General features: G+C 42.5%; 1 long non-coding RNA gene across 1 annotated transcript; it reads right to left on the bottom strand.

The window, feature by feature from the left end:
* Positions 1-1,822: 1,822 nt before the first annotated feature.
* On the bottom strand, positions 1,823-19,181 carry LOC141425509 (uncharacterized). Its single transcript, XR_012450513.1, has 3 exons — positions 18,991-19,181; positions 3,291-3,568; positions 1,823-2,745 (listed from the first exon to the last, which is right to left on the bottom strand). It is a non-coding gene; the product is annotated as an uncharacterized lncRNA (long non-coding RNA).
* Between the last annotated feature and the right edge of the window lie 7,075 nt (positions 19,182-26,256).

Raw genomic sequence — 26,256 nt, 5'->3', positions numbered from 1 at the left:
ACTACTGCTCTCCCATGTAATCCTTAGACTCCTCCCAGCTAGTCATGGCAATTCTCCTGACTCCAATGATAATGCTTTCCGATGGGGGTGGGGTTCTTCTATGACTTACGTTTTCATACCTACGTGGTTAAGGGCTCCGTTCTGAAATTTGTCCTCAATCTCTATTACTAAATAAAAGGCATTTGTGCTCTCCAAGGAAATTTTTTAAAGGGATGTGGACTCATTGACTATAGAGATAAAAAAAGTTTTATATAAATAATGAGTGAAAAGAGACTAATAAAAATCTGAAACAATTCAGAATGATCTAAAATTGTCTTTGGAAGCTAGACATGGATCTACCATTTGATCCAGTAATACCACTCTTGGGGATATACCCAAAAGACTGTGACACAGGTTACTCCAGAGGCACCTGCACACCCATGTTTATTGCGGCACTATTCACAATAGCCAAGTTATGGAAACAGCCAAGATGCCCCACCACTGACGAATGGATCAAGAAAATGTGGTATCTATACACAATGGAATTCTATGCAGCCATGAAGAAGAACGAAATGTTATCATTCACTGGTAAATGGATGGAATTAGAGAACATAATTCTGAGTGAGGTTAGCCTGGCCCAAAAGACCAAAAATCATTTATTCTCCCTCATATGTGGACATTAGATCAAGGGCAAACACAACAAGGGGATTGGACTATGAGCACATGATAAAAGCGAGAGCACACAAGTAAGGGGTGAGGATAGGTAAGACACCTAAAAAACTAGCTAGCATTTGTTGCCCTTAACGCAGAGAAACTAAAGCAGATACCTTAAAGCAACTGAGGCCAATATGAAAAGGGGAACAGGTACTAGAGAAAAGGTTAGATCAAAAAGAATTAACCTAGAAGGTAACACCCACGCACAGGAAATCAATGTGAGTCAATGCCCTGTATAGCTATCCTTATCTCAACCAGCAAAAACCCTAGTTCCTTCCTATTATTGCTTAAACTCTCTCTACAACAAAATTAGAAATAAGGGCAAAATAGTTTCTGCTGGGTATTGAGGGGGGGAGAGGGAGGGGGCGGAGTGGGTGGTAAGGGAGGGGGTGGGGGCAGGGGGGAGAAATGAACCAAGCCTTGTATGTACATATGAATAATAAAAGAAAAATGAAAATAAATAAATAAATAAATATTAATAAATAAATAAATAAAATAAAATTGTCTTTTGAGCTGTTTTATTTGTAAAAGAGAAAATACCTCTTTCATTTCTTAACTGGGAAGTTGAAAGGGAATCTTATCTAACAAAGTTTTTACAGGACTATTACACCACTTATTTCAACTAATCTTTACAAACACCCCAGGATATAAGGAAAGTAACCATTATTATGATGCTGATTTTAAAAAAGAAAGGAAAAGGGACAGGCAAGTCAACTGAGTCCAGAGAATGACCTTAATTAAGCTTAGACATTTAGCAGAACTTAATCATTTTGCTAAATTATAAAACACTCTAACTCACTACTAAGGGAATGTGAGCCAATCCAACTTGTCACAGCAGGAAGACGACTGTGGGAAAAAAAAAAAGGCAAGGGGCTTCACTTGTCACATTGTGTGACAATTGCCCTACTACTTGTGTGTCTCTCCTCAAAGAGCTCAGAGTCTGAGCCAAGAGCTAAGCAGAGAGTCTGGTGTTTAATATGTACTCGGTAAATAAGCAATGAGAGAAAAAAGGGAGAAAGCATAAAAGGAAGGTAGGAAGGACTGAAGGATTGTACGTAAATGAGCAGAGACTGAGAAGAAACTAGGAGAAAGCGACAAGAGCTAAGGGGACCAGAAGTTATAGCACACAAGAGGAGAAAAAGCAGGTATTGGAGGGACACAGGAGCAAGAAAACTAGGAGCTACCAGGACACCAGTGGAGAAGCAGTCACAGAGAAGAAAGAGGTGTGTTGGGAAATGTCTGTGCAAGAGGTATCCCCTTTAGCCTCGGGACTTGGTGCCTCCTACTTGGCCAGGGCCTGTAAGTCAGGGGCTATGTTAGGTGCTAAGGATATGATGGTGAGAAGAACTTAGCACAACACAGACAAGCGGGAGACAGATATTTATTCAGCAAACATCCAGTAGCAAAGCTCCAAGGATGAAGAAGCCAGCTTTGGCAGCTGCTTTACTCTGAAGTCACTAGACAAGTCAGGCCAGTGGAAGGAATTTGGGGAGCACATAGGAACCACTGTGCCTAAGCCATGATCTCATTGTGCTGGGCATTTGGGTACCCACCTCAACTCAGAGCTGACTACAAAGGCAATATGATTGGGACAAAAGTCAGGGTATTCTGGGACAAGAAGCACATCCCCTTGATGTGCTACACGGGGTGGGGGGGATCCTGAGGGTTTTGTTTCTGATTTCTAGTGAGTCACTCAAGCTCTGTGGCTCTCAAAAGGAAAGTAGGTATGTTGGACGGCCAGGATTTTTATAACACGGCCTTTCCTAACCACCCACCATCATCAGCCTCTTCTGCCCTCACTCTTCCCCATGTCTAGTAAAAGGGTAACTGCATGGAGCTGCTTAAAGAACTGGGAGATTCCAGTTCTTTAGGCGAAATCTGTCCCTATGGCTACAAGAGAAATTCCAAGGAAGATCACTGAACCGTGGGGACCCAAACTTCATCTCATTTGCCTCTACTCAAAGGTAGCACGACTTGAAGGTGTGTGAAGGAGCCCAGACCACCACTCTGGTTTCTGCTTCAGCTCTTCACCCACAAACTTCTTGGATGTACCTACAGATAGCAAAAGAGACAATTCAATTAACCTAGGAGCCTAGAGACTACCCTGTTAAGGACCTCTGCCTTCACAACCTCCCCATTCCACCCCAGATATTGATTCATTTGAGATGAGAAGATAGCATTTCTCCCTTACAGCTTCCCCTGACAAGCTGCAGAAATTGGGAGAAGAGAAATGAAGATTTCGGCTATCACCATGGAAACCAGCAGTTTCTACGGCTCCCCTGCACACACACTCGCCTATCAACTCTTTCCCTCCCACCTCTAAGTCATATCAGCTCATAAGATTTCTTTTTGTGGCCAATCCACCAATTCATTTGGAACAAAGAACAGAAAAAACAGTTTTTTTTCCTGAGGGAAAAAGGCTGACCCCTGAGTTTCTCTCCCAGACCATCAACAACTCTTCTCTCTCACAGGTGACCCTAAATTCCCACTACCTGATCTCATCATTCCTCTGGTCCCTTCTCCCTGTTCTCACATAATTCCCATACCCAAATACAGATCCTTTAGCTCCAGAGTCCCCCAGTTCAGATGCTCCACACCTTCAGACTGCCATCCTCTGAGTCCAGGTGTCTGCATCCCATCTAGAACAACTCTTCAGGCCACCTGAGCACAGGTGGCCTCTTTCATTCCCATCCAGTTAGTCTTCATTCTTAATGATCTCCAGTTTAGGGTCCTCATCACATATTCTGCTTCTCTTTACTTAGGTGCTCCTTTATGAAAAGGGGTCTTATGAAATATCAGCATTTCCCATCATTCATTCCCGTTTCATCTGTAGTCTTAATCCAACCTCCAAATTGGATGCTTGAACATCTGGGCTCTTTGAGAGAAGAAGGAGAGAAGGGAAATCTTTCTCAATACTCTCTTTTCCTAATCCTGGTCCTGCCCTGGTCCCCACTGGGGGCTGTGAGACTTAACTTGCTTTTCCAGATCACTTTGAGATTCTTGAGAAAGGCTCCAAAGACTATTCCATGCTGGGAGGAATTTTATCGGCATCTTTTATGGTTCTGTTTGTTCTTCAATTTCTCCAGCTCAGACTCTTTATCTGAGTCTCTTTAGTCATAAAACAACCTCAAAAGGACAAGCTGAAACTGAGCTACCTAGAACCACCTTGATACCTGCCCTTTGCCCCACCCATGATTGGGAAGGGGCCCCTGGATCCTTATGTTTGTCCCTCCAACCTCCCCCACCCATCCACCCACCAAGCACCCATCCCCAAACATGGTATTCCCCTGGCCTCCCCTTCCACCATCTGGGAAAATGGAAGCAAAGGCTGACTCAGGGGGTCAGGGAGGATCAAGGCTTGTTTAGAGCTTTGAGATCTCTTGATGAGAAGTAAAAAGGGTGGGGAGTTATGAAAAGTCAAGTGAAGCGTCTGGGGCTCAGGAGCAAATCACTGTCCACTCCACCCACCCACTTCCCAGACTGAGGCTCTTAGTCTTTCATAAATGGGTGCAAAGCAGATTTGCACTGAAGCATGAACACTTTGAGCTAGCCTGAGCAACACTGCCCAAGCATTTACTTCTTCTCTAGAGAGTTGAAAATTGAGAATACAAACACGTTTCTAAGATAGTCTCCATCTGTTTCAGCCAGATGACCTACAATTTTTCCATGAAAGCATGGTCTATTACTTTTATGGTCAAGATCTGGACTTCAGTAGAGAATTACAGAGGACTAAGCATAGGTCTTTCATGTTTCTAGGCAGTTATTTATCCTCCCCTCTCAAGAACAAGACAAGAGCTGGTAAGATTACCAGAGGACATTAAGGGTGGCCCTGTTAGATATACTCTCTCCTTTCCAAAGGTTATCTTTAGTTTTCCCTCTTGATACTTTTTTCTCAATTATCTCACCCATTTTTACAGCTTCAATTATTATTTCTATGTGCGTGAGTTCTGAATCTGTCCTTCCAAACCTGACCACATTCTCTCTAGACCTCCACTTCTAAAGTGTGATGAATTCTCATAGTGGGGGCTCCACCAGCTCCTTAAGCCAGCTTAATCTAAAAAACAATCTATATGCCTTTCAAAATAAGCCTCTCTAACTTCCTCCTTTTCTACTACTGGGATCACTATTCTACAAATTGTCAGTGCTGAAAACCTCCACCTTTATCTTTAGTTCCTCTTTTTCCCATCACAGCCACCCTCCCCTCCTCTACCCCATTCACGCCCATCAGTGACCAAGTCCTGCTTGTGCTTTCACACTGTTGGTGTTCTACTCTCACGCCATCGTCTTAGCTAAGCATCTCTCATCTAAATTTTACTAGCATTATAACTGATTGCTCTGCCTCTCATCTCTTTTCCAAGCTATCTAGCCACTGTCTCAAGAAGAAGCTCATTGAAATGGTTTTACGTGTCTTTTTATCCCAAGAACTGACAGTTCTCTTTCAATGTCCTTACATGAACTCTGTGATGGATAAATGGTCATTTATTCATTCATTTTTTCAAAAAATATATATTAAACACCTAATAACCATATATTTAGCAGGCTAATAAGTCAAATGTCAATATATATCATCCTTGACCCTAAAAAGCTCAGAGAAAGCTCTGTTTACTGTCTGTCCAGTGTATTTTGCTTTTTTTGCATCCATAACTTTGAGACATTCCATTCAGATAGAATATTCTATTCTTAAGTTTTTCCTTAAATCTTATCACTTCCATGAATCTTTCCTTAGCTATCCATCACAATTTTCCCTCTTTTCTCAGAAGTCCAATAGCACTTAACTACATGTATCACTCACTGGGCATTGTCATACTGCTTTGACTTATAGTTTTCCAGTGTTACTTAAATATACGCCATGTCTACTGCCTTTCTTTTTGTTATTCATATTTATCCCAGTGCCTTATCATGTGTATATAAATGTGCCTGCCAAATGGAAAAGGGAATTTCTGGAATGGAAATATAGCGTAGCGTCCTTGAAAATGCAATGATTCTGAAGTCAGGAGTACGCTTCTCAGCCCCACCAGCTGTCAACTGAGACTTTCAATTCTGAGCCTAGTTCATGGGTTTTTATGAGGATTTAACTTAATGAGAAAACATATGGAAAGCAGACCAATGCCTAGCACTTAGTAAATGCTCAGTAAATACTTGTTTTCTTCATTTCGGTTTGGTTCTGGTAAGAAGGCAGGCTAGATGGGATAACCTGCTCTGAGGACCTTCCAGTTTCACCTTGTGCAGGTCTGTGGGAATACAACTGAGAGAGAAGCACTAGCTACTCAGTCATTGCTGGCTTTCACCCATCTCTAATCTTAAAACCCTCAGCACTTAGCCTACCATCATTATTGCATTTGTTATATACCAAGACCCCTTCTCTAGGAAGCTTGCCACTTTACTTTCCCCCAAGGTCCCTAAGTTAGAAAATCAGCCCCAGAATTTCAAGTCTAGAGAACTGACTTTCTCCATCCTCCCATTTTATAGGTGTGACATCATCTTACTAACCCTTGCTGAAAATGCTTATCCTTCCTAGGGTATCAAGTCTCAGAGTCTCAGCATCACTGCAGGGAGCCCATTCTCCTCCTCCACCTCAGCCACCACCTCTCTCAGCATCCCACAAATATCGTGAAAAAGCTTGGGGACAGTGACCCAAGCAGTAAAGTGGACAGGGAAAGTCCAGCACTTCAATCTAGAAAAAGTGAAAGGTTATCCAACCTGGAAGAAAAGGAATGATTAAAGGTGTTTTCCATTTTCTTTAGAGCTAGAGAAGGATCTAACAAACCAGACAAAGAAATACAGAGTGGTAAAGCCCAGGAGTCCTGACTTGGTGAAGTTGTCCACTCCCATCACCGCTACCACTCTAAGCAGCAGAGGTCTCTCAGGTCTGCAAGCACTTCTCTAGCACTGGAGAAGGGGAAAGGGAGGCATGAGTCAGCCAGAGCTGAAAACAGAGGGGTTTATTCAAAGCAAAGACGTCTGTGATGCAAGCTCTGGGGAACAATGTGCTCCCTGTGTCTTCACCCCCTCCCCACCCAGGAGGCCTCCACCTTCCTCTTCTCCCCACACCTCAGTCAGGTCATTGACCAGGTCTCTGGTCAGAATCAGGACAACAGAAGTCTCCTAAGAGCCTCTAGTTTCCATCTTGCTGTTCTCTTCTAAACAGCCTCAACCTTCACCATCCCCTTCTCCTGAGAAGGGGAAAAGCCAGAAGTGGCTCGCAGTTATTCCTAATTGCAAATCATGATTCCCCAGTCCAGGCTTCAGACCTCACACTTCAAGCTGTGATTCTGCAATGCTCACTCTGCTTTAAGCAGTGCAAACCAGCTTCTAGTCTACCTCCATCCACACGGACTTGTCTGGTACATTCTTTTCTTTTGTTTTTGGTTTTTGGTTTTTTATCCTGTCCTTTCTTTCAAAAGCTCTATCCCTTCCTTTCTTTCAATCCCTGCCCAGTATCTTCCTTCTCCAGGAAGGCTTCCCTAAGCAAGTCAAATTCCTAATTCCAATCTCTTTTTTACACTATGTGCTCTTAGCATTTGGTACCCAGTTTACAATCTCATTTGTATGCATTTCTCAAGCTCTGGCTTGTATAGTCTGACTCCTTCTTAAACTCCTTCTTAAACTAAGAGCTCTTCCTCCCCCTCAATAATATTTTTGAGTGTTTTATGTTCAGAATCAAGCATAAAAAGAGTCTGAGATACAGAATTATGAAAAATAGAGTGGGTAATCTGGGGAGGGATGAAGTGGGCAGTGATGGGTAGAAGACCACGAAGGTGAAAATGTGGGATGTAGCTTTGATATAAGAGGCACCAGGACATAAGAGCACAATAATTAAGCTTTTATTCATTTGTCTATCTGCACATATTTCTGGGCTGGGAATTAGACAGAGAAATTACACATATAGTCTTCCTGCACTTTAAGATATCATAATGTAGTTACAGTGGTATAATAAAGAGTAAAGGAACACCAAAAAAAAAAAGCAAAAAGAAAAGATTAAAGGCTGAAATATTAAATAATATCCCACATAAGTAAAAAATAAGTGTAATTGAGAATAGAGCTCAAGATGTGTGGAAAAGCAAGTCAGTTGTAGTGGCTTATTTCTATAATCCTAGCCACTCTAGAGGCAGAGATCAGGAGGATCTTAGTTCAAGGCCAGGTTAGGCAAAAAGTTCACAAGATCCCATCTCAATCAATAGATGCTAAGCCTGGTGGTGCACACCTGTTATCCTAGCTACTCAGGAAGTGTAAATAGGAAGATCACCATCCAGACCAGCCTGGGCATAATCCTTAGATTCTGTTTGAATAACTAAAGCAAAAAGGGATGGGGGCATGTCTTAAGTGGCAGAGCACCTGCCTAGCATACAAGGCCCTGAGTTCAAATCCCAGTACTGGGGAGGGAAAACTGGGAGTATGGGACTTAAAAAATGGGAGTGGGGAGTGGTAGATAATGGGGGGCAGTTAAGTACAGGTTCAGTCATAGTGAGAACAAGGAAGCCACCAGCCCTCTTCTACTATAAGCAGGCATCCTTGAAAGAAGGAACTTTTGGAATGCTTTGAATGATAGGAAAGTGATTACTTGTCAAAGAGCATATCCTTTCTGAGAGAAGCAAAAGGGAATCATAGCAGATGAACCTGAGCTAGGTGGCTCAATATCAAACCTTCACCACTCAGTGTTGCAACCCTAGGCACACATACATAACTCCCTGGATCAGAGCAGTACTGGTTTCCAACAGAGCTGGACTGGTTTGAATGAGTTTGCTACCTCCCACATCCCACCAAGATTGCCTCCATTCCCTACTGGAGAACAGAACTTTAACCCTGAGACAAACCGCCCAATCAATACCCCTTACAGCCATTCCATACTTCATAATTTTCAAGGCCCTCTCATGCATAAGATCTCATTTAATACTCCACTCCCCGCTGAATTTCTATTTCGCTTTCTGTGTATAAAACTTAAACCCTGTATCACAAATAGGCAGGGTGCTTCCCAACACTTATTTCATAGTCCCTGGTATCTAGCTGGTGCTCCAAAAACACTAAGAAATGATGGGTTGGTTGATTGATCAAGTGTCTTCATTTCAACAACATGGGATGAAGTTTGTTATCAGAAAAGACTTCCTCACTGTGTGGATGGGAAGATAACAGGAGTCAAAAACATCAACAGTCACAGAATTGGTCCACGAATTCTCAAACCAACGAAGACCTCTTAAATGTCTTCTCCTCTATCCCCATCTTCTAAGGAAGGAATAAAAATAATACTTACTATACCCTGCTATGTCACAGTAAAGGTACTTTACACATAGAGTATCTCGTTTATCTAACCCATTTCCCAGCCCTCCCCTTCCAGAAAGATGGCTCATACTTTTTTCATTATACTTTATTAGACTTTTTTCACACATTTCAAGTGGTGCCTTCCAACGTCTACTTAAATAACAGTTTTCCTTTTGACTAACGACGTTGTTCTATGGTCTGATTTAAACTCCTGTCCAAAGGTCTCTCTTATAATCCCTGCCTTATGCTAGCACCCCATTACCACATCCTGACTACTTTGTTTCCTTCTCCTGAGTTTCCTTGCTTCGTTTTCCACTCCAAAGGCAAATAACAACCCCCCCCCCAACAACGAGCAAAAGGTAAGTGGAAAGAGAGAGGACACTGGGTTGGTTGGAGGCCTTGAGTCTGGACATACTAACGAGGGCAGGAGGAGACAGCCACCCGCCCTCCACCAAGGTGGCTTTGCCTGCAGTTTTTATTATGCATCGATTTTCTTATCCATCTTCTTTAGAGCCTCTTAGATCTTCAGGCTGCGGCTGTTTCTCCAAATTGTCATTCACTTCAAGCTCTCTAGCTCCTTGCAGCAGCTGAGGGAGATGGGGCGGGGGAGTGGAGCGGGTTGTGGAGGGAGAAGGCAGTCAAGAGAGGTGAATGCAGGTTGCTAAGTAACCGTTGCCAAGGAGCCAGTACCAAAGAGCATCCCAAGCTGCCTGCTTATTCCAATCCCCCCTCCCCACTTCCACATCCTCCCCTCACTTAAGTTCTCTCAGGTCTATAAAGCAGCTTGATTCTGTCACCTTCACCAGCTGCAAAGCTTCTTCCTCAGCTCTTCAGGTGGAGGGCTGAAAATTCCAGTGCCTGAGAAGCTCAAATTCCTAGATCTGGGCTAGTCACCATGGGTACCCATTTGTCAGTTAAAAATAAATGACTAAGAAAAATAACTGAATTAACAAAAACCAAAGATCTCCATTGGCAGATTATTTGTCATTAAATGTTCAGAGGTGGGCACAGGTGCCAAGTGAAGAACCAGACAATGTCCATCTCCCTAAGAGAATTTGAACCTCCTGAAATTTTGTTGAATTCCAAGAACACCAAATATATCCTGTTTCAGGATTAATTGCAAGCTAAATGACATTTTGGTTATTTAAAAATTTAGATTATTAATTAAGATTATGCATGACTTCCCCCTCAATTGCTGTAGACACTCCAGAAAGTACTATGTATTATTTTATAACAAAGTTAATTTATTACTTCAGTTTAACTCAAATAAATATTAGAAGATCACGTCTCTTCAGGGTGATAGGATAAGTAGCTAGCAAGAAGAACTGATTTGAGGGGAAGAGTTTCTCTGAGTTAAGCCAATCTAGAGTTCAAACTTGCCACAAATAGTCCAGAAAGCATATAATCATTATTCTGCCAATAGCTCCAGGTAACCCCAGACTCACCATTTTTCTGAGGCTGGATTAGAGGAGGCAATGACCACAGGTTGCCCCAGGCGCTCATGAAATCCCTATTCCTAAATTAACTACGGACATTCTCTTCACTAAACCCACAGTTCCTAGTCTATGCCACATACTGTTCTAGATACAGCCCCAAAGGGTCTTTGTCTTCGGTCAAAGGGTCTCTCAGCCATCCCCTACCATTGCTGAGAAAAAGACTCCAACGTCTCCTCCAAGAATCTATCAGAGTTTCCATTGTTGACAGTCAACACATTATAACATTCCTGATGAGACTTCAGAACAAACAGGGCACGAAGAATAAGAAGTTTTGTTTTTTTACCTGAAGCTCTCCAAACGATCGTTGAACCACAGAGCATAGGGGCGGTAAACATCAAGACTTTAGACTCAAAGAGAGAGAATTCTGTGAGCAAGGAACCTCATCTGTCTAAACTTCAGCTCTTCTTCTATAAAAGAAGAATCATACTACTTAGTTCATAAAACTCATATAGAATTAAATAAGGTGGAGTATAGGCAGTGGCTTAACGTAAGTGTTCAATAACTAGTTACTGCCATTATTATCAAACTCTGGGGCTGGAGGCATTAGAAAACTTGCCTAGCAACAGCAAAGTCCTGAATTCAAACCCCAGTACCACTAAAACCAAAAATCATTATTGTCCCTGTTCTATTTAGAATTGGATAAACAAACAAATAAAAACAGGGAGCCCCCTTGCTAAAGAATCCCCCTAAGGTGATGTGTACGGAATAATACGAACCCAAAAAGATAACCTACACTAAAGCTGGGCTGAAGCTAGAGTCCAGGCATAACCTGACCCATACCACCTCCTTAAAGATGACCGATTACATTGCAAACCCACAAAACAAGAAATTAAGAAGAAAAAATGGGTAAGGGCACACTGTTCTATAGATTCAAGGAGCTCCCTTTGTTTGGACCCCTTTAACCACGTGTAAACCACGTGTAAACCCCTGTCACCTTCATCCCAACCCCTTAGGCCACCCATGTCAATACCTTTCTAGTTCTTCCTGAGAGTCCTTCCCCATGCCTAACCACCCTGACTTTTGCTGTGCCCAATGCTCACTTTCTCACCTTTGCTGTCCCTAAAGCTTATCTTCCCACCTCTTCAAAGTTGGAATCATTGATGGTGTTGATGACAAAGGTTGAGAGGAAAAGGGAAATGGAAATGAGAAAGAAGGCAAAGAAAACTGGATGGGAGGGGTGGGGATAAAAGCATAGGAAGTAGGGATGGCAGCAGTTACAGAGAAGAATTTTAAAAAGTAAATAGCCAAGAGTGGAGTAAATAAAATGTATAGAACTTTCCCCCAACTCCTCAACAGTTACAGAAAGAAATAGGTCTGAGGAGGAAAAGGAGGAAGGAATGGCAAATTAAGCAAGCAAGAAAATTTTAGGTGTAAAGGAGAAAATCCCAATACAGATGGTACTCTGAGTTTGCAGAGCTGTTTGTAGAAAAGACTTCAGACTTCAAAATGTTCCCCTGAGCCAGGTGCAGTGGCTCATGCCAGTAATCCTACCTACTCAGAGATCAGGAGGATTGTGGTTCAAGGTCAGTCCAGACAAAAAAATTAGCTACAGCCTATCTCTACCAATAAAGCTGGGCATGGTGGCACACACCTGTCATTCCAGCTATGTGGGAGGCATAAATGAGGAGGCCAGGCCAGCCTGGGCAAAAGCACCAGAACTTCTGTGAAAAATAACTAAAGCAAAAGGGCTGGTGACAAGGCTCAAGTGGAAGAGTACTTGCCTAGCAAGGCCCTGAGCTCAAACTCCAGTACCACCAAAATAAAAAAGTTCCCCTAACTGAGATGAGTCATAGGAGTATCTGCTTAAGGGTAGCTTGAGCAGATGTGGAGTAAAGGATAAGGCTAGTTATAAGCAATCTGACTTTTTTGGAAAGTGGCTGAAAAAAGTTAGATGAAGTGTAAAAGTAAAACAGTTAATAGAGATCGTATTTCTACTAAGCTCTTGCCTCCCTCCTTTCTCATCTCTTGATTCAAGAAACAAAGAGGATAATTGGACCTTCTTTCTTCCTCTAGTTCCCATCTGCTTACGCACTTGTCCTCATACCATCTTCTGAACCACAAGTCCTTGGGAAAAATCTGCCATATTTATCACACTAATGTCAGTCCTGGCACCACAACTCACCCTGGCCTGCCCCAAACTACATGTCTTAGACTTTACCTAAGAAGGGAACCAGTAACTGCACCCATGGGAGACAGACCCCAGAGGGGACATCCAGGTACAAACTAGAATGTTAATACACCTCAGCGATGACCAGCTCTGTCCCCTATCTTAGCCTGGGATCCTTGGGTTCAGAAGTCAGTTTCACCATTCCCCTGCATGTTCTTGTGTTACTTTTTCCTTTCCTCTTTCAAGAAATGTTATTTTCTGTTCCACCTTATATACCTTGTACCCACACCATAAAGTCTCTTACCAGATCTAAAACCAACTTCAGTTTACAATCTCAGCTTCTGGCCCAAGCACAGATGGAAGAAAGTATGCAACTACTTTCCACATGCTTCCAGTTTTAGGCACAGCAAGTGGCCCAGCTTGGATAAAACCCTGGCTGTGTGACTTCAAAGGCTCCATAGGAACCACCACTCTTAAGTGCCTTTCCATCTCTGATAATCAGAAGGCTGTTTTCTGTCTGCACTTAACTGCTAGAAGGAACAATAGTTCTCTTTCACCAAGTACCTCTTTAAAACCAGAAATATGGGTTCTCTATGTCTGCACCACAGAGCAGGAAATAGGGTTCATCTTGAAGCAGAAGAAAAGCCTCTCTCCTTGTTCAGGGCAATAACTGAAGTTAGAGAATCTTACATTAACTGAAGTAAGATTTTCCCAGCAATCCAAATGTCCCTCAGCATGGCCAAGGAAGTCAAGTCCTTGAAGAGAAACCCTAACACCTGAGCTAGTGACCAAAGTGTATTACCTCAATGGGGAAGCAGGAGTTGGGGATGTGACTAATCTACAAGAGACATGAACTAATGTCACCAACACTTGTGCCAGGAGGATGGGGCAGCAAAATGGTCAAAGGCAGGCCTTAGGAATGAAAGGACTATTTGAGGTTGCTGGGAAATTGGCAGATTTTATGTTTCTTACAACCCCGTTTGTCACCAACTTTGTGGCAGGGGGATCACTAAAGTCACACTGGGAACATCTTTCCCCTCTCCTAAAACCCAAAGGCCCTGACCAGTTCCTCCCAAGAAATGCAGAGCTCAGAACCTCTGAGACTAAGATGGAAGGTAAAAAGGGAGTCTTGGTGACAGCTATTTGCTCTCTCGTTGTCTACCTCTGTCTCCATCTCTTCCCAGCTTCTCACATCCTGCGGCATTATTCCAGAGGCCTCTACCTTGATCTGTCTCCAAGTCTCTAGCAAGATCAAAGCTCTTAACACCTGTTTTGCTTGCTAACTTATAGGCTAGAAAAGAGGGGGCAGGGTCCATCCTGAGGCAAGGGGAGGGCCCTGACTTCCCTTCTTCACAAGGCAGAGGGAAGGTTGGGTGGTTGAACCAAAGAAGAAACCAAAGTAAAGGTTGAGTTGGCAAAAACGCCCCCTGGTGGGTAGGCTGTTGTTCTTAGACTTGATTTTATATTATTGTTATTCAAGATATAAATTGAATTAACTCATAATTATAGTAGGATAATTGTATTACAGTGACCAAAAAAGGCTTTTCTCAATATCCTTATCTAAATAAGATTCCCTATTAGTCTCTGTGCAAGATTGTTATTATATTCAGGTACTAGTCACAATGTTTTCTTGCCTATTATCTATTTCCCACCAGAAAAGCTCTACATTTGAATGAAAGAATACATGATAAACAAATGAAGTATAATAGAATAAACCTACCAGTAGGATAATAACTTCCAAATAATATGATATATGTGCCTGGAAGTATCATGTCCAGATTTTACTAACACTATCTTTAGCCAATATCCATAATATTCTTCTACATCTCTACCTATGTCTTTCCCTGTAATTGTATACCATGCACTAAATCTATTCAACAGTTTTTTAGCCCTGTGTTAAATGTTGTATAGAGAATATAAAAATAAAAGGGGCTGGGAATGTAGCTGGGAGGCTGAATGCTTCCTTAGCATACACAAGGCCCTGGGTTAGATACTCAGCACCACAAAAATAAATAAATAAGTAATGAACAGGACACAGTCCTCTACTCCAGAAGCATATGGTTGAGCACAAAAGAAAGGGAAGACACACAACAACTACAACTGAAGATCGTGTAGGGCAAGACAGCCACAGACAAAGAAGTACAGAAGTTCAAAGGAAAGAAATGGCACCTCTGACTGAAGTTGTCCAGAAAAGCTTGGGCAAGAGGTATCATTTCAACCAAGCCATGATGATTGTGTAGAATTTCAGTAGTCAGAGATTGAAAGTAGTCAGAGACACAGCTAAATGAGAAGAATCTCTTGACTTTGGGTATCATTTGACATTGAACTTCTGTTCATCATTAAAGAATGAAATGCAAGGCTAGATGCTGTGGCTCACTCCTGTAATCTAAATTCTTGGGAGGTGCAGATCAGGAGGATCTCAGATCAAGGCCAGCCTGGGCAAAACGTTAGCAAGACCCCATCTCAATCAATACACTAAATGTGGTGGCATGAACCTTGTCATCCCGGCTACTTAGGAGACATAAATAGGAGGATCACAGTCCAGGTCAGTCAGGGCAAAAATGTGAGACCCTATTTGAGAAATAACTAAAAAGCAGAAAGGGCTGGGGGTATGGCTCAAGTAGTAGAGCACTTAACTAGCAATGCAAGGCCCTGAGTTTAAACTCCAGTACTACTCCAAAAAAAAAAAAAAAAAAAAGAATGAAATGCAAAAATCAGTAAAATTCAAGAAGAAAACTGTGGGGCCTTAAGGCTTTGAATAGGGAAGAGAGGAACCAAGACCCAGGTCCAAGTCCAGGGTCTAACTGGCCTTACTTCTCCTGCATCTGGTCTCATTTAAGAAATATACAAGGCTCAGACAGGATAGGGTGCTCATTATGACTCCATCTATGTCTCTCCTCTCCACACTACCCCCACTTTCTTTATTAACAATGAAATGATTTCTTAATCTCATTAGTGAGAAAAGCACCAAGCACAGAAAAGCATATGCTACACAAATTAAGTTGGGTAATTTGCATACCTGAGGAAAGAAGAAACCCCTCCCTCTTCCTTCTCCAGAGTCAATTTTCCTCGATCTTCTGACACCATATGTCAATAAATATCTATATTTCCTGCTGCCCTGGACAGGAGATGCTGTTAAATGTCAAATGTAAAGTAAAGTTTGTCATAAAAATCCCTCATAAAAAAAAATCTCCCAACTACCAGCATTGGAAGCTGGAGGAGACGACCCCTCAGTTGTGTTTGCCTTCTGATATTCAGGTCACCCAGCCTCCTGGTTCCAGCAGCATCTCAGACAACCTTTTCATAAAGTTTCCTGAAGAAGAAAACAGGCATTCAGCTACTCTCATCACCCTTGTTTCAGTGAAAGTTCAGTCTGGTGTTTTGTTCTGTTTTGGTTTTAGATGAAACACAGCCACTGTTTAAATGATCAGTTTTCCACAATCTCAATGCTAGCTTTTTAATTAGTATACTTTTTAATTCTCCTCTTCCTGGGATGACCAAAAGCTTGACATTGCACTTGGAGGCAGAAATGGAAATGAAGTGGTTCCTCTGAGCACCTTCCATCAGGGGGCTCCAAGAGAATGCAGCTGGTTATGTGGGTGGTGGACATTCAAGGGCAACTGTGTAGTGGGCTAGAAAGCAAAGGACAGGAGAGCACTGTCTTGTGGCTGCTGTTTCTCTTTCCCTGCAAACCTCCTCTGATTATAGCAGATTTATAGGGGCCCCAAAGCAGCCCAGCATCTTAGCCATAAACTTCTCAGAAAGAAAACTCACTGAGGTTCCCTTGAGAGGTGATGAAAAATAAATATCAGGGTTTGGTACAAACACATCAGCCAGGACCAGAGGTGGAAGGCAGCCAGTTCCCTATATCTGGTTTAACTCATTCAGGATTTGTACACACACACCATACACAAAAGTCTAACAAATATACTCATGTTTATAGAGTTACTGAGATAAGTGTCCCCCACTTGCTGGGTGCCCATTTCCAGTCAAATGCAAACACATACATCTATATAGCATGCATACACACATGACCTTCAATCAGTTGCTTTATCCTCAGTCTCTCCCCCTTCCCAAGCTACTGACTATAGGGTGGGGCACAGTGAAGTTGAATGAGAGAATGTCTGAGTATAAGCTTGCATGTGTCACTGTGTGTCCCTGACTATATTCCAAAACGCAAACAGAAATTTTTTTTCATTATTCACTATTTGGAATTATCCACTGTTTTATGATTACCTCTAAATACACCATCAAGTTTCAATAATCATCTATCTATTACCAAGTCACCACTCTGTGCAAAGTATAGCTCGGGGATGAGAAGCACAAGCTTTGCTCAAACTTGGTGCAAACACTGGCTTCACTTCCTCCTTTGCACTTCTTCCTTACTTAACCTCTCTGAGCCTTAGTTTCAACCTCTATAAAGGGGGGATAACAATATTTTCTTTATATTGTGTATTAATTGTGTATTAATTATGTAAAGTACTTACAATGACATATAGGGCATAGTAGTCAACAAACCATACCTGTTATTGTCACCATTGTATTAAGCACTGGAGATACAAAGAAATAATGAATAAAAGAGAAGTTCATTTAGGAGTTTCAGAAATTTCTTTGATGAGACTAGATAGATACATGAAAAATGAAAGGATGTGAAAACCTAAAAACTTCTACGTAAGCCCTAAAATGCAACTTGTTCTCCTAAACACAAGCCCTGTTTTGAAATTTTTAGCAAAGCTTTCAATACTTTGATGAGATTGTTGCGTTCTTCGATCATTCATCTTTATACCCTACCACCTAAAATACACTACACATCCACCTAGCCCTTAATTTAAGGAACTGACCAGAGGATCCTCGGGAAAGGAAAGATATTGAGAGTTCATTTTGTATATTTCCCTGTTGCAGGGCAGGGGCACTTCTAAGACACCCTTGTGCATGACCAAAGAAGAGTCATTGACTTCCAACTCCTTTAATCCTTCCTCTAATCTTTATGTTCAATTTTGATTTTTTTTTCTCTTTAATATTTACCTTCCATTGTCATTCGTTCTTATTGTAAATAAAGTATACAAATCCCTCAAAAATTTAAGAAAAATTCTCAAATGCTCACCTGGAACTTTCCCATTGACTATGCCTCCAGGTCTCTGTAATTCTGTGCCTTGTATACTTCACTTGTCATTAGCCCATTAAAAATCATCACAAGATCGTTTCAAAAGCATTAATTTGGCCCCTTCCAGCATATAACCCCTTATCCAGTCATCTGGTCTCTCCTTAAAGCCTTTGAAAGGCAAAAATATTCTAATTTCCATTACAGATAGTTAAGAACTCCTACTTTAATCCTTCCACCCCCATAGCCTTCTTCAATTAGTATCATTAGTATCATCAAATTGTCACTCATTTGCTTAAGGGACAGTACAACCCTGAGGCACGAGCATGACTGATATGACCTCCCTCGTCCTTTTCAGTCCTTCTAGATGAAGCAGGGGGAGAAAAACTGGCAACAGTCCTGACCTATGCAACTGTTGCTCCAGGGGAGCCCCAGAGCACTAGGCAGACTCCAGCGTGGGCACAGCAGGCATTTTCCCAAAGTGGGCAGAGGGCCAAACCATGGTGACTGGTGTGGGAAGCCTGGAGACAGGGAGGTGAACCAGTGCCCACACTCCTCCCTTCTTCCCAAATTCAGTTTTCTCAGCCTGGGCCCCTCCTCTTACACTCCAGCTCCAAAGTTCTCAGACCTTCCTATTTCCTTTCATGGTGCCCATGCCAGGCCAGACACCTATCACTGATGATCTAAGCCAGTGCTTCTCAAACTTTAAAGAACATACAGATCCCTTAGGGAGCTTATGAAAGACACAGATTGTGATTCAGTAGTCTGGGTTAGGGCCTAGGATTCTGCATTTCTGACAAGCTCAAGGTGAGCTGATGCCTGTGCTACTTACTGGTTCATGGATCACACTTCGAAAAGCCAGGATCTAAATGATTATAGAAGTTTCTATAATAGCCTCCCAGGAAGAGTCCATCTATCCAATTCCATCTGTCTATCTATCCTCCAGATAGCAATGAGAATCATATCTCGTACCTTCCTGATTCAGAAATCTCCCTCTATGGCACAATACACAATACAAACCTGGCTCATAAATTCCACTGCAAATGTGAAAAAGTGCATCCCTCACAAGAGTCTCATTCTTTCATGACACCAAAGGTCCATACAGCCTAGAATTACTGTCCCATATCTTCTCCAATCTGCCTATCCCTCTTTTATTTCCCAAATTGCTCCATAGGCATCCTCCTCCAGGAAGCAACTCTTGACAAACACCTCTTTCTCAGTTTCTACTCACACCTTCTTCCTCTTCCAAAGAATGTCTCAATCCCTGTCTAGTTTTTAACTCCTTTTTACTTCAGTCCTGGTCTTCCTCTCACTCCATTTTGGATGTGAATTCTTACCCCAAAGAATATTAGATGCTGTCACAGGTTTGGCACCAGTCTCTCAGAAAGGCAACTCTATGGGCAACCCTGCCTCTTGCGTGTCTCCTTGATAGGGTTACCCTGCTGTTGCCTGCTCCTTGTTGGAAACATTTCAGAAATTCCACAAGTAAGAGAACAGCTTCCCATCTCTCCTTCTCCAGGGCAGGCCCTGTATTTAAATACAAAAGAAAAACACTGGCCCTTCTTCTATGCCTAAGTATAAAACTCTGACTGCCTCAGGAAAGATGCCTGCTGTGCCCACGCTGGAGCCAGTCTAGTCTTTGGGGAGTCCATGGAGGCAGCTACAGTGGGCTGGGCCTTTTATCAATTTCACTGCCTCCTGTCCCTCCCTGAACTCCATGGGAATACACAGAGAAGGACCAAGGGAGATTGTTCAAGGCATTCTCCTGCCCCAGGGGTGTATTATCCCTTGGTGCTCTTTGAATGAACAGCACTGTTCTCACTTATTGAGGTCTAGAGGAAGGAGAGAAGCTAGTGTTTGCTCTAAACAAAATCCCACTAGGATGGAACAGACAGGACAGTCCTCAGAACCCAAGCAGAGCCGAACAAAGGCAAAATCGGAAACTGCAGCTGGGTTCATTTCCAGATGGTAGGATAGCAAGACAATGCCGGCCTGAAAGGAAGGGGAATCTTTTGTACCAAGGAAAGGCTAGAAGGCTCAACTCGATGAAACACTCGATGTACTGAGTGCTGATTTTGTGCCTGGCATTTAGCTGGGAATTGTGATGGAATAATAGCATCCTTACTTATTATCTATAATCTAGGGAACAAAAGAAAAATAAAAAAGGAACAGAAGACTATAGTGTTTAATCTAGGTGCTTTGTTAAATGAAAAATGAGACTTTCTTTCCCTCACATCATCTTTACATATGGAGGGGCTTCAGCTGGAGCTTTGGTTTTCACTGTGGTCCACACAGCCTCAGCAACACTTGGGAACTTGTTAGAAATGACATTCTGGGTCCCACCCAGACCTACTGAACTTGAAATGCTGGTGTGAGACCTGGAGATGCATGTAAATGTGAGACCCACTGAGCAGGGTAATACTTCTGGCCTCTCTCTGCTCTCTCTCATTCACCAGGACTTCTGTGATTAGCCATTTGAAGAGGCAACACTGAGCACACCCAGCTCAACTTCCTTCTGGTTTTAGTTTTGGTTTTTGCTTTTGTTTCAGAGCCAGCCTGCCTACAGGACACATGCATTCCAACCTGCTTGTACGTGGACAAAAACCTAACAAAAGCAGACACAGCCCTGTGGTGAGAGACAGGCGGGTGTTCCGCACCACCTGTGACTGAAGGGTCAGTCTATCTAACTCTGTGGGGCCGTGTTAGCAAACCAGTGTGACTGCAGATCTAAAGCTGATGGTGTAATCAGCTGTTTGTCTCCTGTATCTTGATTATCAGTTGGGTCCAAAAATGGGCAGGAGATATTATTCATTATATCTCTAAAATTCCAACAATGGGTCTTAGTGAAAAACTGACAGGATATAGGTTCAGACTGCTTGCAGTAGACAGACCCAGCTGAGAGACTAAAAGGACAAAAGAGTCAGAGGAAATTCTAGAATATTTTAACCAAGTAGAATCTTCAAAACCAAAGCAAGGCATTGAAGGACTCAAGTGGCTTGCTCAAAGTCACATTGCTAGTTGGCAGCAGAGACAAGACTAGAACCCAGAACATCTGGCTCTCAACTGTGTACTTTCTCAGCACATGGACCAAAGAAGGCAACAGAAACACTTTAAAGTCCATGAACACAGCCGTTGCTAGTAGAAGAACCAACCCCAGGAATCATGGCGTGGTTAGTGGCTTTAAAGCCAAAGTGCTTTGTGCCCACGGAAGAGCTCTGGCTCTAGCCCACTGTTCTGTTGCCTCTTCACACTGCTCAGGCTCAGGTTATACCGCCTGCTCAGTGTGTTCTGAACACTGCTTCACTTTCCTGTGCTTCTCTCAGTGTTACTCACTCTGCCTCAAATCCACTGCCCAGCTCTGCCACTACCATGTGTGGTGAAATCTTATCAACCCTTTAAGAGAGCCAACTCAAATGCCATTTCTCCCGAAATTCTCTGATTCCATGATCAACCTTCATCATGGTGCCAGCCAAAAGTGATCACCCTTCACACTGAATTCCCTTGCTGTGTGCCTTTTTCGCTTTCTACTTTGTATTGCCGCTATGACTTACTTTTTTGTATTAGAATATAATCTCTTTAAGGGCAGGAACAACATTCCATCTTATGTATGCTATCCCTCCATCACACCTAGAATATGGTACACAGTAAATATTTACTGAGCCCATTATTTAACCAATCAAGCAAAGCTCAAAAGCCATATGTCACCTGTTGCAGCCCAAACATCAGAAGCACTGACACCCAAGGACGTCGTCGACCCTGCTTTCCCTTCAGAAAAAGCTCCAAATTCCTCCCAACATTCTGCTTTTTTACGCACCACATGACATAATCCCTTTTGGGTTCGTCTAATTCATGTAGCTTCATGTACTAATTAAGCTGTAAGACACAACAGGGCATGAATTTATTGTGCAATAATTCACACGCGGGATGTTTGTGCAGTGCTTGGGCGTGAGTTATGACACATTAATTCACGGCCTAGAGGGCCTCGTTGCAATTACAGAACCATTTTTTAAATATCATCTGGGTTTAAAATACAAATATTGGTCCCCCCAGTCTTAAAACCCTTAGCCCCAAAACGCAGCTAGCCCTTGTGCTTCCCTTTCTGTGTTATCCGTTTAGCAAAAGTGAACAGTCCAGCCCTTCACTGGACTCACTTAGGACCACATGGACACGGTGAAAAGAGAGGACAAGGGAGATAGCAGCAGAGGCTTCCTAACTACCTGCAAGACAGTGTCTTGGGTAAGCAGAGATTGTAGAAATTCATCCAGCAGCCAACTAAGGGCCTATTACGAAGGAAGGAGAAAAGCCAGAAAAGACTTTTATGAATTCTGACATTCAATAAACCTCACCCCAAGCAACCAGGCAAAACTCACTATGGTTTTTATGTCCACAGTTAGGAGAGTGTGATGGGAAGAAGGAGCAGAAATGTCACCTGGCTCAAAAACTCATAGCCAAAACCAGTTCCTTGGTCTCCTCTCTGCCCAGGGTTCTGGGAAAGAACTCATTCCTGCTGGCCACACGGCAATCCATACACACACAGAGCCATCTGTGATGTCAGCCGCCAGCCGCCTGGAGAATCTGCCCTGCTCTGGGAGCTTGTATTAAAACACTCACTTATAACTCCCTATTAATTTTTCACGAGGAGTTATTTTTAACTCGCTCAAACCATTGTCTGAATACACCAAATATATTTTCTTAATGAACGAGCCCGGCATGTGGTTCCTCCTTCCCTACTCCCCCGCTGCTGTTCAAATGGTCCCCTCCTCACAGGGAGCAAGGTTTGGATGAACAATTCACAGCAATATCCCGGAAATGAGTAGTGAAGAACAGAGAAAAACAAGTCATGAAGCCCACACTTTTCTCCATACCCTGTATTTGAATTGAGAGAATTTCAGGAAATGGTGACAGGTTTAAAAAAAAAACAGAAAGATCAAGTTAAAATTGAAAGGTCTTGGGCTGGGAGTGTAACTTAGTAGTAGAGCACGCGCTGAGCAATATGCAAAGCCCTGGGTTTTGCATCCCCACCACTAGATGGTGGTACTGGGGTTTGAACTCAGGGCCTTGAACTTGCTAGGCAGACCCTATACCACTTAGCCACAACCCCAGCATTTTTGCTTTAATTGTTTTTCAGATAGGGTCTTACTTTTCCCTGGGGTTGACCCCAGACCTTGATCCTCTGTCTCCTGAATAGCTGAGACTACAGTTGTATATCACCACACCTGGCTTGTTCTTTGAGATAAGGTCTCACTAACTTTTTGCCCAGCTGGCCTCCAACATGATTCTCCTATCTCTGCTTCCCAAATAGCTGGAATTACAGCAGTGAGTCTCTGAGCCCAGCCTAGGGTTGTCAATTCTTAACTCATGGAGTCTTTCTAATCTGTAAGTCTGATTGAGTTGTTTCCCCACTTAAAACCCTTCATTGGTTTGCCTTTGCCCTCAGGATAAAGTCTAAATTCCTGGGCTGGTGGAGTGGCTAAAGTGGTAGAGTGCCTGTCTAGTGAGCATGAGGTCCTGAGTTCAAACCCCACTGCCACCAAAAAAAAAGTCTAAATTCCTTAGCATGACCCTTTCAACTTTCTTTATCACATAACCTATGTTTATTCCTCTAGCTTCATCCTCCTTTCCACTTCATGCTCTCACCACACAATTCTAGCCTCACCCTCTCAACCCTCTTCACTTAGCTAACTCCTACTTACCTTTCAGTTCCCAATTTAGAAATTGCTTCCCCAAAAAGCCTCCCCCCAACTTTAAGGATGAGGTGTCCTTCCTTTGTACCCTCATAGCCCCCGTGCTTACTCCATTGCCATAAAATATCAAGATTCCAGCTCAGCTGTCGGTCTCCTCCACTAGACTGTGAGTTAGAGGCGCAATAAACGTTTGCTGAACAAATGTAGAAACAAAGAAGAGAAAACCTGAAAGAGCAGATAATTCCTATCTACTTGACTTTGAGATACATGCTTTGTGGCCAAGCAACCTTTGTAAATCTGACTCAGGTAAATATATAAATGGTATTACATTCCTTGTAGAAGGCAATCAAAATGAAAAGTGTGAAGGGAAAACCAACTGTGATAAAACCTTGACCACAGATAATTCACAGCACGTATAAGCCACACACAGGTGATAAAGAATTGTTTGCCTTCGTGGGTACTTGTTTTAGAGATATCGGGCTGCCTTGGCTTACAGGGAACCATCTCACCTGCAGTTAGGGAATCCCTACTTTTTTTTTAAGGAGTCATGCTCAGCTCCTATGATTCGGGTAAGATATCCCCTAAAGCAGTTGTCACTTGGAGTAGCAATCACATAAGGCAGACATGATAAAGGCACGTTTCAAGCTTCATATCCTCACTCTCGAGATTCTTACATACTAGCCCCTTACTTCCCACAGCTGCTCTAAACCATCCCAACTGTCAAGGAATCGTCCTATATTGAAAAGAGAAGGGATTCTAAAAGCTTCCTTCACAGGAAGACATCACAGTTTAGTTGCTAAGACTAAGACAGGCGAATTCAAATCTCAACCACTTCATAGCTGGGTGACTCTGGGAAGATTATCTTGCCTCTGTGTGCTTTGGATTCCACAACTGTACAATGGGAGAAGGAAACACCTTATAGAGTTGTTGTGAGGTTAAGTGCAAGAATGCTTATGAAGTACTTAGCTCAGTACCTGGCAAACAAAATGTACTTAATACAATCTACTTATTAGGTCATGTTAAAATCTGATTCAAAGTTCCCTGACTTTGAAGGTTAACTCACCTTTAAAAATGTCTAGCCTGAAAATCTCCCACTGAAACTTGAGACTGAAATGAAAACAATTTCATTCCGAATCATTTACACTGAAGCTCTAAGGACTCTAATTAGACCCCCTATGCGTGCTAGTGCTGGACACCTTGGGTGTCCTGGGCCCACAAGTTAAGCCGGACATTGAAAAATACAAGGTTCACGAGAGCACACAAGGAAGGGGTGAGGAATAGGTAAGACACCTAAAAAACTAGCTAGCATTTGTTGCCCTTAACGCAGAGAAACTAAAGCAGATACCTTAAAGCAACTGAGGCCAATAGGAAAAGGGGAACAGGTACTAGAGAAAAGGTTAGATCAAAAAGAATTAACCTAGAAGGTAACACCCACGCACAGGAAATCAATGTGAGTCAATGCCCTGTATAGCTATCCTTATCTCAACCAGCAAAAACCCTTGTTCCTTCCTATTATTGTTTATACTCTCTCTACAACAAAATTAGAAATAAGGGCAAAATAGTTTCTGCTGGGTATTGGGGGGGAAGGGGGAGGGGGCGGAGTGGGTGGTAAGGGAGGGGGTGGGGGCAGGGGGGAGAAATGAACCAAACCTTGTATGCACATATGAATAATAAAAGAAAAATAAAAAAAAAAGAAAAATACAAGGTTCAAATGCAATAATAATAACTGGCATTCATTAAACATTTCCTATGTTCGCTGTATAATTTTAAATATTCTCCATTTTATATGTTAGAAGACAGAGGTTAGACATGCTAAGAACCTGTGCAAAGTTATAATAAACAATGAAGCCAGGATTTGAACGAAGTCTTTCTGGTGCCAAAACTCAAAGTGAACTATGTCACACTGCTCCCTTCCCCACAGCTGTGTTTGGACTATGCACAGCTTTCCTTCAACATCTCAATTCCTAAAATGGGCAGAGACTGAGAGGGAGACCACGGTTCCTCTTTAGTGGCTCTTTGAACCTCAAGAATTCTGTCTTCTAGCCACCAGCCCTGAAGGGAGGAAATGATTTGAAGAGGAAGACAGCATGAATAGCAATAATAAGAATACCTTTACCTACAGATGCCTCGTGTTATTTCTGGAAGAGGCAGTACTGGGTAGCATATAAAAGCAGGACTAGGGAATGACCAAGTGATAGAGGGCCTACTTAGCAAGCTCAAAGCCATGAGTTCAAACCCCAATACCACAAAAAAAAATAATAATAATAACAATAATAGTAAATAGTAAGAGCAAAGATAATTGAGTCAAAACTTCTGGATTGAAGCAGTGGCTTTTCTACTTAACTATACCGACCTGGATAACTCTGTAAGTTTCATGCTCCTTGCTCATAAAACAGGAATGATAATTCTTGCCTTACTGGATTAATATCAGAATTAAATGAGAAAATATGGACTATCACATACTGCCGGAACGAAAGGGAATGTAACCAGGGCCACTATCCTGAAGCAGGGTCTTAGTGGAATTAAATATACACACACCCTCAAACCTAGCAATCCCACTCCTACACATACACCCCAGGGAAACTCTTTTCCGGGTGCATAAAGAGGCCCATACAAGGATATTCGCCACAGCGTTGCGGGTGGTGATAAGAAGTTGGAGAAACCAGAATGTGACTTATGTAGATGAGATGTACTACATGAGCACAGCAGTCAAAAATAATAACGTAGATTAACAGAAAGCAACATAAGCAGAAACAGTGTTAAGTGGGAAAAAGTAAAAGCCGGATGAAGTGTGTGGCACGATGACATTTACGTACAACAACAGCCAAAATAGCTGGATATTTCTCAAGAGTACAGATGTATATAACTATTAAAAATATCAATTGGATCATGTCCTTCCTTTGCTCAAAACTTGCCATG

The sequence above is a fragment of the Castor canadensis genome, chromosome 8 (genome assembly GCF_047511655.1).
Source record: "Castor canadensis chromosome 8, mCasCan1.hap1v2, whole genome shotgun sequence".
Classification (NCBI taxonomy): domain Eukaryota; kingdom Metazoa; phylum Chordata; class Mammalia; order Rodentia; family Castoridae; genus Castor; species Castor canadensis.
The sequence above is the reverse complement of the archived record's forward strand: the minus strand, read 5'-3'. Positions and strand labels throughout refer to the sequence as shown.